Genomic DNA, 5,833 nt, shown 5'->3' with positions numbered 1-5,833 from the left:
CACAATACCCCATAATGACAAATCAAAAACAGGTTTTTAGAAAGTAAAAAAAACTGAAATATGACATATAAATATGACATTTACATAAGTATTCAGACCCTTTACTCAGTACTTTGTTGAAGCACCTTTGGCAGTGATTACAGCCTCGAGTCTTCTTGGGTATGACGCTAAAAGCTTGGAACACCTGTTTTTGGGGAGTTTCTCCCATTCTTCTCTGCAGATCCTCTCAAGCTTTGTCAGGTTGGATGGCTCTGGCTGGGCCACTCAAGGACATTCAGAGACTTGTCCCGAAGCTACTCCTGTTTTGTCTTGGCTGTGTGCTTAGGGTTGTTGTCCTGTTGGAAGGTGAACCTTCGCCCTAGTCTGAGGTCCCGAGCGCTATGGAGCAGGTTTTCATCAAGTATCTCTCTGTACTATGCTCCGTTCATCTTTCCCTCGATCCTGACTAGTCTCTCAGTCCCTGCCGCTGAAAAAAATCCCCACAACATGATGCTGCCACCACCATGCTTCACTGTAGGGATAGTGCCAGGTTTCCTCCAGACGTGACGCTTGGTATTCAGGCCAAAGAGTTCAATCTTGGTTTCATCAGACCAGAGAATCTTGTTTCTCATGGTCTGAGAGTCTTTAGGTGCCTTTCGTCAAACTCCTAGTGGGCTGTCATGTGCCTTTTACTGAGAAGTGGCTTCCGTCTGGCCACTCTACCATAAAGGCCTGATTGGTGGAGTGCTGCAGAGATGGTTGTCCTTCTGGAAGGTTCTCCCATCTTCACAGAGGAACTCTGTCAGAGTGACCATCGGGTTCATGGTCATCTCCCTGACCAAGGCCCTTCTCCCCCGATTGCTCAGTTTGGCCAGGCGGCCAGCTCTAGGAAGAGTCTTGGTGGTTCCAAACTTCTTCCATTTAAGAATGATGGATGCCACTGTGTTCTTGGGGACCTTCAATGCTGCAGAAATGTTTTGGTACCCTTCCCCAGATCTGTGCCTCGACACAATCCTGTCTTGGAACTCTACGGACAATTCCTTCGACCTCATGGCTTGGTTTTTGCTCTGACATGCACTGTCAACTGTGGGACCTTATAAAAACAGATGTGTGCCTTCCCAAATCATGTCCAATCAATTGAATTTACCACAGGTGGACTCCAATCAAGTTGTAGAAACATCTCAAGGATGATCAATGGAAACAGGATGCACCTGAGCTCAATTTCGAGTCTCATAGCAAAGGGGGTTTGAATACTTATGTAAATAAGGTATTTCTGTTTTTTATTTTTAATACATTTGCAAAAATTTCAAAAAAACTGTTTTTGCTTTGTCATTATGGGTTATTGTGTGTAGATTGATGAGGAAAATAATTCATTTAATCAATTTAATAAGGCTGTAACGTAACAAAATATGGAAAAAGTCAAGGGGTTTGAATACTTTCCGAATGCACTGTAAGTCTAGATGGTAGACTGATATTCTATCAAATAAAATGGTTACCTGCAGCAGTCATATTTTAATATTACTTTATGACATGAAACCTCAATTGTAAGGCCAGGTATTAATTTGCTTGCAACAAAGCAACCAAGCAATGTATGTACTGTATAAATTTATTGTTGGTGTAAATTGATCCAACATATTTTGTCTGTACATAAAATATATTTGTAATATAATGTAACAAAGCTAACATGTATCACTATACAGTAGCAATAAACGATGTGCAGCTTCTTTGCGAGTTCTTGCTGTATGTACAGACAACTGTACATGTATATTCTGTTGTATTATCTTGTATACACTACCGGTCAAAAGTTTTAGAACACCTACTCATTCAAGGGTTTTTCTTTATTTTGAGTATTTTCTAATTTGTAGAATAATAGTGAAGACATCTAAACTATGAAATAACACATATGGAATCATGTAGTATATTTTATACACTGCTCAAAAAAATAAAGGGAACACTTAAACAACACAATGTAACTCCAAGTCAATCACACTTCTGTGAAATCAAACTGTCCACTTAGGAAGCAACACTGATTGACAATACATTTCACATGCTGTTGTGCAAATGGAATAGACAACAGGTAGAAATTATAGGCAATTAGCAAGACACCCCCAATAAAGGACTGGTTTTGCAGGTGGTGACCACAGACCACTTCTCAGTTCCTATGCTTCCTGGCTGATGTTTTGGTCACTTTTGAATGCTGGCGGTGCTTTCACTCTAGTGGTAGCATGAGACGGAGTCTACAACCCACACAAGTGGCTCAGGTAGTGCAGCTCATCCAGGATGGCACATCAATGCGAGCTGTGGCAAGAAGGTTTGCTGTGTCTGTCAGCGTAGTGTCCAGAGCATGGAGGCGCTACCAGGAGACAGGCCAGTACATCAGGAGACGTGGAGGAGGCCGTAGGAGGGCAACAACCCAGCAGCAGGACTGCTACCTCCGCCTTTGTGCAAGGAGGAGCAGGAGGAGCACTGCCAGAGCCCTGCAAAATGACCTCCAGCAGGCCACAAATGTGCATGTGTCTGCTCAAACGGTCAGAAACAGACTCCATGAGGGTGGTATGAGGGCCGTGGAGAACGTTCTGCTGCCTGCAACATCCTCCAGCATGACTGGTTTGGCGGTGGGTCAGTCATGCTGTGGGGTGGCATTTCTTTGGGGGGCCGCACAGCCCTCCATGTGCTCGCCAGAGGTAGCCTGACTGCCATTAGGTACCGAGATGAGATCCTCAGACCCCTTGTGAGACCATATGCTGGTGCGGTTGGCCCTGGGTTCCTCCTAATGCAAGACAATGCTAGACCTCATGTGGCTGGAGTGTGTCAGCAGTTCCTGCAAGAGGAAGGCATTGATGCTATGGACCGCCCATTCCCCAGACCTGAATCCAATTGAGCACATCTGGGACATCATGTCTTGCTCCATCCACCAACGCCACGTTGCACCACAGACTGTCCAGGAGTTGGCGGATGCTTTAGTCCAGGTCTGGGAGGAGATCCCTCAGGAGACCATCCGCCACCTCATCAGGAGCATGCCCAGGCGTTGTAGGGAGGTCATACAGGCACGTGGAGGCCACACACACTACTGAGCCTCATTTTGACTTGTTTTAAGGACATTACATCAAAGTTGGATCAGCCTGTAGTGTGGTTTTCCACTTTAATTTTGAGGGTGACTCCAAATCCAGACCTCCATGGGTTGATAAATTTGATTTCCATTGATAATTTTTGTGTGATTTTGTTGTCAGCACATTCAACTATGTAAAGAAAAAAGTATTTAATAAGATTATTTCATTCATTCAGATCTAGGATGTGTTATTTTAGTGTTCCCTTTATTTTTTTGAGCAGTGTATTTGAGATTCTTCAGATAGCCACCCTTTGCCTTGATGACAGCTTTGCACACTCTTGGCATTCTCTCAACCAGCTTCACCTGGAATACTTTTCCAACAGTCTTGAAGGAGTTCACACATATGCTGAGCACTTGTTGGCTGCTTTTCCTTCACTCTGCGGTCCGACTCATCTCAAAACATCTCAATTTGATTGAGGTCAGGGGATTGTGGAGGCCAGGTCATCTGATGCAACACTAAAGCACTCTCCTTCTTGGTCAAATAGCCCTTACACAACCTGGATGTGTGTTGGTTCATTGTCCTGTTGAAAAACAAATGATAGTCCCACTAAGCCCAAACCAGATGGGATGGCGTATCGTTGCAGAATGCTGAGGTAGCCATGCTGGTTAAGTGTGCCTTGAATTCTAAATAAATCCCAGTGTCACCAGCAAAGCACCCCCGCACCATAACACCTCCTCCTCCATGCTTTACGATGGGAAATACACATGCGGAGATCATCCTTTCACCCACACGCGTCTCACAAAGACACGGCGGTTGGAACCAAAAATCTCCAATTTGGACTCCAGACCAAAGGACAAATTTCCACCGGTCTAATGTCCATTGCTCGTGTTTCTTGGCACAAGCAAGTCTCTTCTTATTATTGGTGTCCTTTAGTAGTGGTTTCTTTGCAGCAATTCGACCATGAAGGCCTGATTCACACAGTCTCCTCTGAACAGTTGATGTTGAGATGTGTCTGTTACTTGAACTCTGTGAGGCATTTATTTGGGCTGCAATTTCTGAGGCTGGTAACTCTAATGAAGTTATCCTCTGCAGCAGAGGTAACTCTGGGTGTTCCATTCCTGTGGCGGTCCTCATGAGAGCCAGTTTCATCATAGCGCTTGTTGGTTTTTGCGACTGCACTTGAAGAAACTTTAAAAGTTCTTGAAATGTTCCGTATTGACTGACCTTCATGTCTTAAAGTAATGATGGACTGTCGTTTCTCTTTGCTTATTTGAGCTGTTTTTGCCATAATATGGACTTGGTCTTTTACCAAACAGGGCTATCTTCTATATACCCCCCCCCCCACACCTTGTCACAACACAACTGATTGGATCAAACGCATTAAGAAGAAAAGAAATTCCGCAAATTAACTTTTAAGAAGGCACACCTGTTAACTGAAATGCATTCCAGGTGACTACCTCATGAAGCTGGTTGAGAGAATGCCAAAAGCTGTAATCAAGGCAAAGGGTGTCTATTTGAAGAATTTCAAATATAAAATATATTTTGATTTGTTTAACACTTCTTTGGTTACTTCTTGATTCCATATGTGTAATTTCATAGTTTTGATGTCTTCACTATTATTCTACAATGTAGAAAATAGTCAAAATAAAGAAAAACCCTTGAATGAGTAGTTGTTCTAAAACTTTTGACCGGTAGTGTATGTTCATGTGTCTTGGATCTAGTATTATATGCCATACACACACATACAGAGAGAGAGAGAGAGAGAGAGATTGTAAGTCTGAGAGGCCAAGCCTGGGTCCACAGGGCCATGGAGATTAGGATAATTACAGGCAGTCTGCGATGAAGATGTCAGCTAGCAGCTCTCCTCTCCTGTGTACAACGTGTGACTAAGGAGACAGAGACACTGTCTCTGATGTTGCATTTATCAACCACAGCGCCAGTGGAACATGGGATGACAAATGAAACGTGACAGCCTGTAAAACCTCAGGCATGCCACAGTCCCTTCCCCTCACAGCAGACAGCGCTTTAATTCGACTGCACCAGGGATTTCCAATTCAGGGTGGAAAATGGAGAGAGAGAGAGCGAGAGGGGGAGAGAGAGAGAGAGAGAGAGAGGGGGGGGAGCTTGAAGGGGGAGAGAGAGAATCATTGTACCATCTAAACCGCTGTGAAATATATTTTCAATGACCAAAAATATTTTATTTTCAGCTGTTTGAAGTTGGTGTACAAAACTGAACGTAAAAGCCTAAAAACTAAACTTAAGAATGGGAAGCATAGAAATAGCACACATAGAACATATTTACTGCTGTCTTGCCTTCCATGAGAATGACAGATCTATAACTCCAATTTCTATGCGAATTTGGTCAGGTTGCCCAAAAAGTTACATATTGCAGCTTTAAGGTGGGTATGACAGAGGATATTTAATGCATGAAGAAACTGAAACGGTATATCAAAACTTTGTAGATGGATATTGCCTTTCTGTAGAGAAAGGAAAAGCATGTTTATACTGCAATGAATCTAGTTTCATCAGATGTGTTTCCTCTGAACATCCTATTGCAACCACCTGATGAAATGTATCAAAAAAGAACCATCAGTTAACCAATGAAACGTGTGTAAAACAAAAGCTTGTTGAGAGTGTTAATTTGGAACAGCTCTTTAAACATCTAATCCACATTTGTTTTGCTGATGGTTAGGAGCGTCCGGCAGCACCGTAAAAAACAACAACTATATTTGTTGTTTATAATAGGGCGGCAGGTAGCCTAGCGGTAAATCCCTGAGCTGACTAGGTGAAAAATCTGTTGATGT

Source organism: Coregonus clupeaformis, chromosome 16, assembly GCF_020615455.1.
Source record: "Coregonus clupeaformis isolate EN_2021a chromosome 16, ASM2061545v1, whole genome shotgun sequence".
Classification (NCBI taxonomy): Eukaryota; Metazoa; Chordata; class Actinopteri; order Salmoniformes; family Salmonidae; genus Coregonus; species Coregonus clupeaformis.
Note: the sequence above shows the minus strand (reverse complement) of the source record.